Source organism: Canis lupus, chromosome X, assembly GCF_003254725.2.
Source record: "Canis lupus dingo isolate Sandy chromosome X, ASM325472v2, whole genome shotgun sequence".
In the NCBI taxonomy this organism is placed as follows: Eukaryota; Metazoa; Chordata; class Mammalia; order Carnivora; family Canidae; genus Canis; species Canis lupus.
This window is the reverse complement of record NC_064281.1, coordinates 80,763,118-80,778,533: the sequence shown is the minus strand read 5'-3', so window position 1 is coordinate 80,778,533 and position 15,416 is coordinate 80,763,118.

The following is a 15,416-nucleotide window of genomic DNA, read 5'->3' as shown; positions in this document are numbered from 1 at the left end:
TCAGGGCGTGATTCTGGAGTCCCAGGATTGAGTCCCACATCAGGCTCCCTGCGAGGAGCCTGCTTCTCCCTCTGTCTCTGCCTCTCTGTGTCTCTCATGAATGAATAAATAAAATCTTAAAAAAAAATAAATAAAGTGCAAATCTAGGGTTGTGTGAGGGGGGTAACTTCAGATGTGATTTTACTTCATGCTCTCTTCTTTCCAGATGCTCCTTTAAAAGCTTACACTGTTTTTAGACTGTTAAGTTAAGGGTTAAGGCAGTCATAACAAAGAAAAGAAAGATTAACTTCAAAAGAGCAACAATGAAACTGACAGCTTAATTGAAACCATAGAAGCCAACAGACAATGTGATGATATTGTTGAACAGCTGGAAAATTTTTTAAAATGAAAAAGCAATATAAAACTTGATATCCAGCAAAAATATCTTGCAAAGGTAAAAGTGAACACACCCACACAAATATATCCAACTGATTCTTTACAAAATTGCTACAGCAATTTGATGAAGAAAGAGCCTTTTCAAAAAATGGTGCCAGAATAATTGAACATATAGAGGCAAAAAATGAACCTCATCCTGAATCCCCACCTTATACACAAATTAACTCAAAATGGATAACAAACAAATGTAAAACACAAAATTAGCAAACTTCTAGAGAAAACCGTAGAAGTAAGTTTGGAGGATCTACAAGTAGTCAAATAACGCTTAAACCTGACACCAGAATCACCATAGTATAAAGAAAAAAACCGATAAATTGGATCTCATCAAAATCCTATGAAATACATAAAAAACAAGCTACATACTGGGAGAAAACATTTGTAAACCACATGGCTAACCAAAAACTTGTGTCTAGAATATAAAAAGAACTCTAAAAACTTGACAGTAAAAAAACCCAAACAATCCAATTAGAACATGGGCAAAAGACGTGAAGAGACATTTCAGTGGAGAGGATACACACATGGTAAAATAAGCATATGAAAAGATGTTCAACATCAGTACCTATATTAGCTGGCTAGAGCTTCCATAACAAAATACTACAAATTGACTTCAACAACAGAAATATATTTTCTTACAGTTCTGAAGACTAGAAGTCCAAGATCAAAATGTTGGCATGGTTGGTTTCTTTTGAGGCCTCTCTCTTTGGCTTGCTGATGGCTGCAGCCTCTTTGCATAGATGTCTCTCTATGTACACATGCCCCTGCAGTCTCCTTGTCTTCTTATAAAGATACCAGCCATATTGGATTAGGTTCCCACCCTAATAGCTTCATTTTAATTGATTCATTTCTTTAAGGACCTTATCTCCAAATACAGTTACGTTCTGAGGTATTAGGGGTTAGGCCTTCAACATACAATTTCGGGGGTGCCTGGGTGGCTCAGTGGTTGAGTGTCTGCCTTTGGCTCAGGTCATGATCTTGGGGTCCTGGGATCCAGTCCCTCATCAGGCTTCCCTCTGGGAGCCTACTTCTCCCTCTGCCTGTGTCTCTGCCTCTCTCTCTCTCTGTGTCTCTCATGAATAAATAAATAAAATCTTTAAATAAAATAAAAATAAAATAAAAACATACAAATTCGGTGGAGGCGGCTCGATTCAGGCCATAACATTAACCATCATGGAAATGCAAATTAAAACCACATTGAGATACCACTTCATGACTATCAGGCTGGCTAAAATAAAAAAGTTGTGACAACACAAATGCTAGAGAGGATGTTCCAGAGCTAGATCACTGATATGATGCCGACGAGAATGTAACATGGTACAGCCACTCTGAGAAATGAGAATGGCCATTTTTCACAAAACTAAGCATGTACATGCCATATGACCTAGTAACTGTGCTCTTGGTATTTATCCCAGATAAATGAAAATTTATGTTCACACACAAACTTGTACATGAATGTCCATAGCAGCTTTATTCATAATATTCCCAAACTGGAAACAGTCCACATGTACCTCAGTGGGTGAATGGTTAAACACTGGAGCACATCCATACCATGGACTACTATTCATGAATAAAAGGGAACCAACCGTTGATATACATAGCAGCCTGGAGGAATCTCCAGGGAATTGTGATGACCAAAAAAAGCCAATCCCCAGAGGTCACATACTGTATGGTTCCATTTATATAATGTTTGAAAGGATAAAATTTTAGAAAAGAAGACTGGATTAGTGGTTTCTAGGAGCTGGGATGGCAGCAGGGAAATGGATGTGGCTGTAAAAGGGTAGCACCAGAGTGCCTTGTGATATAAAACTGCTCTGTATTTGGGTGTTGTAGTGGTCCCAAGAATCTTGACAAGTGATTAATATTGCACAGAATAAAACACACACACACACACACACACACACACACACACACACAAATACAATTAAATGAGGAATCTCAATAAGGTCACTGTATTGAATCAATGTCAATTTCCTGATTGTGCTATTGTACTGTATCTATGCAAGGTGTATGTACTAATGTACGCAAGTTGTTATCATTGGGGGAACTGGGTAACAGGCATATGGGATCTTTCTATATTATTTCTTACAACTGCAGGTGAATCTGAATGATCTCATAATAAAAAATTCAGAAAAAGAAAGTGAACTAAAGATATTTTCAGACAAAAACTGACAAAATCTGTCCCCAGCAGATTCATACTAAAATAAATATCAAATACAAGTAATCAAGACAGCAGCTTAGAGATGCAAGAAGTGATGAAGAACAATAAAAATAGTAAATCTGTTGGTAAATCTTAAGTAAACATTGTATACATCAACCATAATAATAATGTCATGTAAGGTCAACAATATATGGAGCTTTATTTATTTATTTATTTATTTTTGAGCAAACATTTGGTCCAATTCTTTTTTTTTTAATTTATTTTTTATTGGTGTTTTCAATTTACTAACATACAGAATAACACCCAGTGCCCGTCACCCATTCACTCCCACCCCCCGCCCTCCTCCCCTTCTACCACCCCTAGTTCGTTTCCCAGAGTTAGCAGTCTTTACGTTCTGTCTCCCTTTCTGATATTTCCCACACATTTCTCCTCCCTTCTCTTATATTCCCTTTCACTATTATTTATATTCCCCAAATGAATGAGAACATATATTGTTTGTCCTTCTCCGACTGACTTACTTCACTCAGCATAATACCCTCCAGTTCCATCCACGTTGAAGCAAATGGTGGGTATTTGTCATTTCTAATAGCTGAGTAATATTCCATTGTATACATAAACCACATCTTCTTTATCCATTCATCTTTCGTTGGACACCGAGGCTCCTTCCACAGTTTGGCTATAGTGGCCATTGCTGCTAGAAACATCGGGGTGCAGGTGTCCCGGCGTTTCATTGCATTTGTATCTTTGGGGTAAATCCCCAACAGTGCAATTGCTGGGTCGTCGTAGGGCAGGTATATTTTTAACTGTTTGAAGAACCTCCACACAGTTTTCCAGAGTGGCTGCACCAGTTCACATTCCCACCAACAGTGTAAGAGGGTTCCCTTTTCTCCGCATCCTCTCCAACATTTGTTGTTTCCTGCCTTGTTAATTTTCCCCATTCTCACTGGTGTGAGGTGGTATCTCATTGTAGTTTTGATTTGTATTTCCCTGATGGCAAGTGATGCAGAGCATTTTCTCATATGCATGTTGGCCATGTCTATGTCTTCCTCTGTGAGATTTCTGTTCATGTCTTTTGCCCATTTCATGATTGGATTGTTTGTTTCTTTGGTGTTGAGTTTAATAAGTTCTTTATAGATCTTGGAAACTAGCCCTTTATCTGATATGTCATTTGCAAATATCTTCTCCCATTCTGTAGGCTGTCTTTTAGTTTTGTTGACTGTATCCTTTGCTGTGCAAAAGCTTCTTATCTTGATGAAGTCCCAATAGTTCATTTTTGCTTTTGTTTCCCTTGCATTCATAGATGTATCTTGCAAGAAGTTACTATGGCCGAGTTCAAAAAGGGTGTTGCCTGTGTTCTTCTCTAGGATTTTGATGGAATCTTGTCTCACATTTAGATCTTTCATCCATTTTGAGTTTATCTTTGTGTATGGTGCAAGAGAGTGGTCTAGTTTCATTCTTCTGCATGTGGATGTCCAATTTTCCCAGCACCATTTATTGAAGAGACTGTTTTTCTTCCAATGGATAGTCTTTCCTCCTTTATCGAATATTAGTTGCCCATAAAGTTCAGGGTCCACTTCTGGATTCTCTATTCTGTTCCACTGATCTATGTGTCTGTTTTTGTGCCAGCACCACACTGTCTTGATGACCACAGCTTTGTAGTACAACCTGAAATCTGGCATTGTGATGCCCCCAGATATGGTTTTCTTTTTTAAAATTCCCCTGGCTATTCGGGGTCTTTTCTGATTCCACACAAATCTTAAAATAATTTGTTCTAACTCTCTGAAGAAAGTCCATGGTATTTTGATAGGGATTGCATTAAACGTGTATATTGCCCTGGGTAACATTGACATTTTCACAATATTAATTCTGCCAATCCATGAGCATGGAATATTTTTCCATCTCTTTGTGTCTTCCTCAATTTCTTTCAGAAGTGTTCTATAGTTTTGAGGGTATAGATCCTTTACATCTTTGGTTAGGTTTATTCCTAGGTATCTTATGCTTTTGGGTGCAATTGTCAATGGGATTGACTCCTTAATTTCTCTTTCTTCAGTCTCATTGTTAGTGTATAGAAATGCCACTGACTTCTGGGCATTGATTTTGTAGCCTGCCACGCTACCGAATTGCTGTATGAGTTCTAGCAATCTTGGGGTGGAGACTTTTGGGTTTTCTATGTAGAGTATCATGTCATCGGCGAAGAGGGAGAGTTTGACTTCTTCTTTGCCAATTTGAATGCCTTTAATGTCTTTTTGTTGTCTGATTGCTGAGGCTAGGACTTCCAGTACTATGTTGAACAGCAGTGGTGAGAGTGGACATCCCTGTCTTGTTCCTGATCTTAGGGGAAAGGCTCCCAGTGCTTCCCCATTGAGAATGATATTTGCTGTGGGCTTTTCATAGATGGCTTTTAAGATGTCGAGGAATGTTCCCTCTATCCCTACACTCTGAAGAGTTTTGATCAGGAATGGATGCTGTATTTTGTCAAATGCTTTCTCTGCATCCAATGAGAGGATCATATGGTTCTTGGTTTTTCTCTTGCTGATATGATGAATCACATTGATTGTTTTACGGGTGTTGAACCAGCCTTGTGTCCCAGGGATAAATCCTACTTGGTCATGGTGAATAATTTTCTTAATGTACTGTTGTATCCTATTGGCCAGTATCTTGTTGAGAATTTTTGCATCCATGTTCATCAGGGATATTGGTCTGTAATTCTCCTTTTTGGTGGGGTCTTTGTCTGGCTTTGGAATTAAGGTGATGCTGGCTTCATAGAACGAATTTGGAAGTACTCCATCTCTTTCTATCTTTCCAAACAGCTTTAGGAGAATAGGTATGGTTTGTTCTTTAAACGTTTGATAAAATTCCCCTGGGAAGCCATCTGGCCCTGGACTCTTGTGTCTTGGGAGGTTTTTGATGACTGCTTCAATTTCCTCCCTGGTTATTGGCCTGTTCAGGTTTTCTATTTCTTCCTGTTCCAGTTTTGGTAGTTTGTGGCTTTCCAGGAATGCGTCCATTTCTTCTAGATTGCCTAATTTATTGGCGTATAGCTGTTCATAATATGTTTTTAAAATCGTTTGTATTTCCTTGGTGTTGGTAGTGATCTCTCCTTTCTCATTCATGATTTTATTAATTTGAGTCTTCTCTCTCTTCTTTTTAATAAGGCTGGCTAATGGTTTATCTATCTTATTAATTCTTTCAAAGAACCAACTCCTGGTTCTGTTGATCTGTTCCACAGTTCTTCTGGTCTCGATTTCGTTGAGTTCTGCTCGAATCTTTATTAACTCCCTTCTTCTCTTGGGTGTAGGATCTATTTGCTGTTTTTTCTCTAGCTCCTTTATGTGTAAGGTTAGCTTTTGTATTTGAGTTCTTTCCAGTTTTTGGATGGATGCTTGTATTGCAATGTATTTCCCCCTTAGGACTGCTTTCGCTGCATCCCAAAGATTTTGAACGGTTGTATCTTCATTCTCATTAGTTTCCATGAATCTTTTTAATTCTTCCTTAATTTCCTGGTTGACCCTTTTATCTTTTAGCAGGATGGTCCTTAACCTCCACGTGTTTGAGGTCCTTCCAAACTTCTTGTTGTGATTCAGCTCTAATTTCAAGGCATTATGGTCCGAGAATATGCAGGGGACAATCCCAATCTTTTGGTATCGGTTCAGACCCGATTTGTGACCCAATATGTGGTCTATATGGAGCTTTAGATTATGCAGCAGCCATAGCAAATAAGTCATGAAGAGGATAAATGAGGTTAAGGGGTTCATACAGGAAGCATGAACTAGAAATAACAAGGTTCATTTCACAATGACAACAGATTCAATTCAGTTGAAAAAGATAAAATTCTTAAATTTGGCTGTACACAATACCCTAGAGTCAACATTTTTTTTTTTTGAGTCAACATTTTTTAAACAAAACTTGATAGAAATAGTAGTTGGTACATCTGTAGTCATAGGACGATTCTATCATACTTCTTTCTGTAAATGACAGAATAAGCAGACAAAATATATTGGTAAAGCTATAGAACTGCACTGTTCCATACAGTAGCCACTGGTCGCATGTGACAATTGAGTACTTGAAATGTGGCTAGTTCAAGTTCAGATGTTCTGTAAGTGTGAGATACACACTGGATTCCAAAGATACAGTATGAAAGAAAAGGAATGGGCAGTGAGAAGTGGAGACATGTGAACTGGGGTAGGGGGTGAGGGGCAGGCATTAACCCCAGAGTCCTCTCCATGGCTGCCACTGGCTGGGCTCAGACCCGCAAAGTGGACCACAGGCCCCCTGCCCCAAAATCCATGATCTGATGGCAGCGGTGGTAGCCTCTCCAAGCTGGACTAGCCAGCACCAGGGTCTCCAGGCTCAACTCTACGTGTCCTCAGAGAAGCCTTCAGCAAGCTGCCAAGGATGCTGTTCAGTGTGGCAGGGTTCTAGGTGGATGCCAGCTCAGCCATTTCTTCAGGCTGTGAGCTCTATACCTGAGATGACTGCTTTGTCTCGACTGGACAAGGACTCATCTCATGAATTTTGGAGGATGGGCACAATTCAGCCCATAACAGCTAGTAAGAACATAAAAAGATGCTCAACATCATTAGGCATTAGGAAAATACCGATTAAAACTGCAATGTGATACCACTTCACACCCACTAGAGTGGCCACAATAAAAAAGATAAACAAGTGCTGGCAAGCATATGGAGAATTTGGATACCTCATACATTGCGGATAGAAGTATAAAATGGAGCAGCCACTTTGGAAAATAATTTGTCAGTTCATCAAAATACATATAGTGTTAGCACTATGACCCAACAATTTAACTTCTAGGTACATACTCAAGAGAATAGAAAGTGTATGACTGCACAGAACTTGTACCATGAATGTTCATAGCAACATTACTGGTAATAGCCAAAGGGTGGAAATGATCCAAACCTACATTGACTGTTGAATAGATATACATATTGTCATATATCCATACAGCGGAACACTATGCAACAATGAAGAGGCATCAACTGCTGATAGTTGGCTAACACAGAATGAATCTCAAAAGCATTGCACGTGAAAGTAGCCAGATACTAAAGGGCAAGTATTACATGATTCTATTTATATGAAATGGCCAGAAAAGTCAAATTGATAGAGATAGTAGATTACTTCTTACCTGGGCTGACAGTGGGAATGAAGAGCAAGAAACCCTTTTTTTTGGTGGTGATGAAAATATTCTAAAACTGGATTGTGATGATGCACATACAACTCTAAGATTACTAAAACTCATCAGATTGTGCATTTGAAATGAGTGAATTTCACAGTATGGAAGTTGTATTTCAATAAAGCGGTTTTTGAAAGTATATGAAAATGAATAAAATCTTACAAAATAAGAAAGGCTACATCTGTATGATTCCATTTATATGAAATTCTAGAAAAAGCAAAACTAAAACTATAGTGATAGAAAGCAGATCAGTATTGCCAAGGGCCAGGGGTCAAGAGGGGATTGTTCAAAAGGCCTCGGGGAGTCTTTTTGAGCTGATGGAAATGTTCTATATTTGGATTGGAGTGGTGATTATAACGAGTATAGAGTTTCTTTAAAACTCCACAGACTGTTTAAAATCAGTAAATTTTATTGTATGTGATTTGCACCTCAATAAAGCTGATTTTAAAAATGCTTTAAAATCAGTGAAAGATTATAACAGGCTCTTCACAAAAGATGCAAGAATGGCCCATAAGTACATTAAATGAGGCTGAACTCGATCAGTCATCAGTGAAATGCAAATTAAAACTACAATATGAAACACTACTACACACCCTCGAGAATGGGCAAAATTAAAAAAGAAAATTTAAGAATGCCAAGTGCTGACAAGAATGTGAAGCAATTGGAGCTCTCATATATTGCTGATGGGAATGCAAAATGATACAACTAATCTGGAAAACAGTTTGGAAGTTCCTTATGAAGTTAAAAAATATATATATCCTGTCATTCCCATTCCTGGGTATTTAACCTAGAAAATGAAAACATGATTCCAAAAAGACTCATACCCAATGTTCCTAGCAACATTATTCATAAGAGCTAAAAGCTGGATGCAACTCAAATGACAATGAACAGGTGAATGGATATTTGAATTGTGGAATATAAACAAAAAAATTGTGGAATAGTCATAACTAATGGAATACTAAAAAGAATTAACTTCTAATAGGCAACAGCATAGATGAATCTTATAAACATTATGCTGAGCAAGAAATGGCAGACATAAAAGAGATCTTACAGTGTGATTCAATTTCCATGAAACTCTAGTAAAGGTAAGTTTAATATATGGCAGAAAGCAGATCAAGGCTTTCTTGGTTGTGAGGGTAGGGGAGGTTGTTAGGAACCTGGTTGGGGAACAAGGAGACTTTTTAGGGTGGCAAAAATGTTCTATACCTTGAGTGTGGTGTGGGTGTATAAATTTGTCAAGCTCATCAAAATACACACTTTGAGTGAGTGCATTAATGTGTATGTAAATTATACCTCAATAGAACTTATTTTAAGAAATGATCAGGGAAATGCCAATTTATTTTTTAATTTTTAAAAATTTTTAAAAGATTATTTATTCATGAGAGACACACAGAGAGAGGCAGAGTCATAAGCAGAGGGAGAAGCAGGATCCCTGCAGGGAGCCCAATGAGGGACTCAATCCCAGGACCCCGGGATCACAACTGGCCCAAAGGCAGACGCTCACCCACTGAGTCACCCAGGTGCCCGGGAAATGCCAATTTAAACCACAATGAATTTGAAGTCATGCATTATGGACTTACCAGAATGGCTAAGATGAAAAAAGGAGACCATCTAAGCATTGATGAGGATACACAACTACCAGAATTCTTTTGTTACTGATTGGAGTGTTAATTGGCACAGCCACTTGAAACACCACTTGGCATCTATCAAAGCTGAACATGTATGTGCCCTATTGACCCAGTAATTCCACTCCTAGATATGTAAAAGATACATCCCAAAGAAATATATCAATAAGGGTATCAGAAGACAAATGAAACCACATTGAGAGGGTGACAGAACATGAGAGACTCCTAACTCTGGGAAATGAACAAGGGGTGGTGGAAGGGGAGGTGGGCAGGGGGAATGGGGTGACTGGGTGGCGGGCACTGAGGGGGGGAACTTGACGGGATGAGCACTGGGTGTTATATTATATATTGACAAATCGAACTCCAATAAAAAATATACAAAAATAAAATAAATAAAACCCTTTCTTTTCTACAGCTCAAAGGAGCTCCTTTCTATTTGCTAAATGGGATACTGCCCAATTCATGACTTGTTCAATAAAACCAATTTGATCTTCAGAAAAAGAAAAAGAAACCACATTATTCATAATATTCCAAAGTTGGAAACAACCCAGACGTCTATGAATGGTAAAATGCATAAAAAATTTATAATATTTCTATAGTGAAATATCACACCACAATAAAAGGAAATGAACTGTCTATATACTATATGAATGAATTTCACAAATGTAATGTTGAGTGAAAGAAGCCAATGATATGATTCCATTTATATAAATTTTTATAGGAGAAACTAATCTGCGGTCTTAGAAGTCAGGATCATGTTTTTTTCTCTGGGGAGGAGAGAAAGAGATAATGAATGGGAGGAGGCAGGAGGGAGGCTCCTGGGGTGCTGGCAATATTCCATATTATGCCCTGAGTGGTGGTTGTATGGGTGTGTTCACTTGGTGATAATTCATTTAAATGCATACTTATGTTATATTTTAATAAAATAATGTATTCAAAAATTCAAAACACAAGGTAAACAAGGAAAAAGGATATTTCTCCAAGCTGTTTTCCATCTACCTGGTTGCCTTCCTCAGAGAAAATCACCAAAAGGTGCATCTTAATGTGCCTTTTTAGATACATCCTGTGCAATACAAAAAATAAAAATAAAAAGCTTTTTTCTTTTGAAAATTTGTAATTTAAATTATCATACTGTGAAATGACTTTTTCATTTGGTGTACAGTTCTCTGAGTTTTAACACAGGTATAGAGTCATGTACCCACTTTTTAAATCAGAATACAGAATAGTTTCATCAATCCCCCCAAATTCCCTTTATAATCACGCCCTCCCTTGCCACTAGCCCCTGGCAGCCACTATCTACTCCCCATCAATATAGTTTTGTCTTTTCAAGAATATTTGTTTTGTTTTTATTGTTTAGAAATTGAATAAGTTTGAAGAAAAAGAAAAATATGTTTCAGACCCATATTACATCTTTGTTTCTTTACAAATTGGTAATCAGACAAAAGCCAGTATTTAGAATTCATCCATTTTCATATTGTTGATTCAGGTCTTGGCTTAGGAGAGGAACAATTAGTCTGGGCATCTGAAAATTACTAAACAGGAAGAAGAGAGCCACAGCTAATAGCAATTTTCAATTTTAATGATGTGAGGAGATTCCTCCAGGAGTGGTAAGCAAGGAAGTGAATAAGTCTCACTAGTTAAAGAGAGATGCTTAGGATACCATTAATCAGTCACCAGGGAATAGGTAGCAACTCTTAATAAATTACTGAAAGAATGACACAAAAAAGCAAAGTCCCTGAGGTGGGGATGAATGAAATATTTCTCATGTCTTATATAAAATATGACTGGTCCTTGGCTCTTTCTCCTTTTATTACCTCTTTCGAAAATGTGAGGACATAAGCTACTCTTCCTAAAATACAAGATTAACAAATTAGAACAATAACAATTAATGAAATAAATAACAAATAATGAAATGGAAAAAAAATTACCTTATTCATTGGAATTTCAGGGGAGCCTGAAGAAAGTGTACATAGGACTGGTGGGCTTCACCATACATACAAGAGAAATAGCCCAGAGCAGAGCGAATGTCCTATGTTTCTCAAAGTGCTTTAGATGGCAGGGAGAGTCCTATGTGGAGAGTGTGGACTTGTGGAAGGTTATGAACTTGAGGGATCAGCTTGAAGTGAAAGTGAGGAAAAAAATGGAGGACCAGTGAGATGGCAGATGGCTATGTGCTCCTTGATATAGCCTTTCTCTCCTATAACCTCACAAGTCTTGGGGGGGAATGCATAAATCATATGTGCTTAAGTATAATGTGATTTCTTTTAGAAGATGGTGAGAGGGTTGCAGTCTTGGGCCAGGTTCTGATTAGAGGCCTCAGGAAGCCTGTGTGTAGTTAGAAGCAAAAAATGATTCAGGGAAACGTAAGAAAATAGAGACAAAATCACAGAAAGAACTGTTTCCTGTGGTCCTGGTATTAGGGTTCCAGCCAAATATACTAAATCTTTGATGAAGGCTACAGTAGATATGGTGACTTGGTACTCAGTTCCATTCCACCCTCATCCTAGAGTGTCATCCTGTAATGCAGATGATGGAAGGCACACATACCAACACACTTCCCAGACCTCCTTGCAGCTGAAGCTCTGAATATGATTTAGGTTCAGCTAATCAGATGCATAGGCATGCAATTTACAAGGGTAATATGGCTTGTACTTCATTTCTGCTGCCTGTCCTGAGAAGCACAGTGGTTGAGTTGTGTATTCAGGAGGTTAGCAGAGGTCCCACGGTCTAGGTATTGACTATATCGGAGTCCAGAGGTAGTGATAGGATATCCGTTTTGCTGGTGCAGGTTGTACTATATGTGGCATGTTTCTGGAACTGATAGCAATAGTAATGGCTTCCCGTCTATGGCAGTAGTAACACGGTTCTAGAGCTGGAAATTTCCTGACCGTATGGAGAGACAGCAGCACTCTGATGGCTTGGCTTTGTGGTGTGCCTTTGAGAATCATTCTTAAACGCTTGGCATCTGTTTCTACAGCTCTCCTAAATTATTCTCTAAGCCATTTTACACCCTGTAATAAATTTCTCCCTCCTTAGACCAGCTAGAGTGTCTTGTGTTCTCTGAAATTGAATTCTGACCAATAAAGAATGTAGTAGCAGGAGTGCTTAAAGGTAATAGCATTTCAGAAAGTGGGAAACTCAGATCGATTAGATAGCATGATTGGATTTGAAAGCAGTGATGATACTATTAGTATTAGAAGATGGGATGTTGATAGTCTATGACACATAATGGCAAACTGATCAAATTATCACAAGTGGGCATCTACAGTGAAGTGTCTATTGATGGAGCAGATAACTGCTACTACAGATTATTTTGGCGCTAATGATACCCAAAAACCATGGAGTGGAATAACTTCTAATTGTGCTCTAGAGGCTTAAGAAAGACAATGGCAATCTTAGGATTTAAATTCTAAACTCAAAGAACAGAAGACTATGAGTTTTTATTCTCTTATTTCCTGTTGACACAGAGCTGGCATAGCTAAAAATTAGAGTCCAATCCCATGGGTTGCTAAATTACAATGTATGCCAAACTCACAGCCTTGTCAGGTCACTTTTATGAAAGTAAGGGCATTTATTTGATTAGAGTGAGACCTGGTAGAATAGAAATGGGGATATTTGAGTGAATTCAGAAGACTCTAAGTATTTCACCAATGAGCCTTACTTGCCAGTGGAAGCATGCTATTTGATGAGGCTGGTTCTGCCTTGCTTGAACCAGCTAGGGAATATTGCTTGAAGGGAATGTTCCCTTACTTAAGCTACTTGCAAGGGAATGTCAGTTTTCCTCAGGTACCATTCCTATCTCCACTCATTGCTTCCGGACCTAAAACTAGAGTTAAGTCACAGAATGCTCCAAGGGTACAAGTAAAAGTCTGAACTGGGAGGAGATAATTATGAAATTTTGCTAATTTATCATGGAAGAAATCTGCAGAATATGCATAGGAATGTGTTTTGAGGATACTATACCACGGAGAAAGGAATGTAATTTTAGATTAGGCCAAATATATCAACACCTTAATACTTATCAGAGATTCTGGATTCAATAACTAGTTTGCCCAGCTGAAAGTGGTTCTTTTTGGCTCAGTTGACTGAAGTCAAGTCTGAAAATTAGCCCATATTAAATGAAGTTGATATGCCAGATATTCCTTAGTATAATGTACAGGAGATACTCCAAAGGCTTAAGGAAATAGAAACAATGGAGTACATTTATGATATATGACCCACTAACCTACATCCTAACCATGTCCCCAAGAGGATCGAGGGGATGTTCTCTTTCCCAAGACATTGAAAAATATATCAATGAGAGGAGCCTTATTATTCTTGAAATATGCAATACTGGTAGTCTTCAGTAGCCCAGGGATAAAGGTAAGAGATGCTGCCACTGAAAGGAACTTTCTTATTTCAATGAGAATAATGGGATCCTAGAATGGCAAAGACCAAGTGGCAGCACTTAATGACAAGAGATAGGGTGAGCATGGTTAACATGATAGAAGCATGGCCAGAGATATAATATGAATATTTGGCCTTGCAGAGAAGTTTGATAGGGGCTAATTGTCCTTCAGTTTCCTTAGATGGAAATAAATAAGCAGCCTACTAAGTTTTAATTGATCTGTGTAGCCAAAAATCTGTGTCTGGTGAACAAAGATCTAATTTAAGTCATTGTTATTGAGATTCATGGCCTCTCACCTAGTTTGCAGGCCAGAATCTGTTCACATACCCAGAGGCCCTTGAAGAGAAAGCCAGGTACACTTGAGGAAGAATTCCACAATACCATAAGTATGTAGTAAATTTTCTTTCTGGCTTTTTTTCTTTCTAGCCAGAGGGGGCCTGTGGCCACTTACCAGGGTAACCATGACTGGGCAACTAGAAATACTCATACTTTTCAGAGATTGGACACTGACGCTGAACTCACAGTTATCCACAGCCACTTAGAATACAATGGTCACCCACTGATGAGAGTCAGGGCTTATGGAGTCAAGAGACAGAATTTTATCCTGAATCCATCTACAATGGGTCCAGTGGATCTGCAAATAATCATATGGTTATTTCTCAGTTTACGGATGTATATTTAAAATAGTCACACACAGCAACTGACAGATCTACTACATTTGCTCCCTGACCAGTGTAGAAAGGACTATTTATGGTAGAAAGGGCCACGTAGGGTTTGCTGTATCTGTCAATACCATATCCCTGGGGAAATCACAAAGATGAGTACCACGAAAGATATGAAGGATGTGTTTGGTTATATGGGAGGTGGAAGAGAGATTTCTATACTATCCTCATTTAACTTGCCTATTTGGCTTGTGCAGAATTATATATGGGTTTTGGAGAATGACAGTTGATTATCAAACTTTAATCATTAATCCCAAACAGGATTTTTTTAGAAAGCTACATAAATCATAAGAAACTGCAGAACATTGGAAAGACCAAGATCTTAAAAGTGGCACAAAGGAGACATTACCTGCAGAGGAAAACAAATAGAATTAGAAGCTAGGAAATCTATCACCTTGCTTCTGGGATAGGGGAAAGATGTTCTGATAACAGAAATGGAAGTTGGAGTATGATGTGAGATGAAGGATAAAACACCCTTTTACTGGTTTTAAGCCTAGGAATGTAGCTACCAGGGTAATTTGTGTGCGTTGCTTTGAGGGATCTAGTGGTATAGGGCTCCCAGTGTCACATATATCAATCTTACTTTAAATAGCCAAAGAAATGGATTCTGGCTGGTAACAGTGGAAAAAGACTTTATTGAACTGTTGAGCTCATGGATCCACTAAGAAGTTCCCTGCAAAAGGGGCAATAAAGTCTGGACATCCAAAAGCACTTTAAGTCCTATCTCAGAACCAGAGTGTTAATGTGAAGATGCCACCACTGCCACCAGAATATATTCCCCAACTTTCCATCCTGCTCTGCTATGTATTAAAAAATTTCAAGGAGAAGCATCTGATTAACCAATCCTTGGTCACGTGGATAAGCCTCTAGCTGACTACCAGCTTCTTAGCTGGGGCCTCCAGAC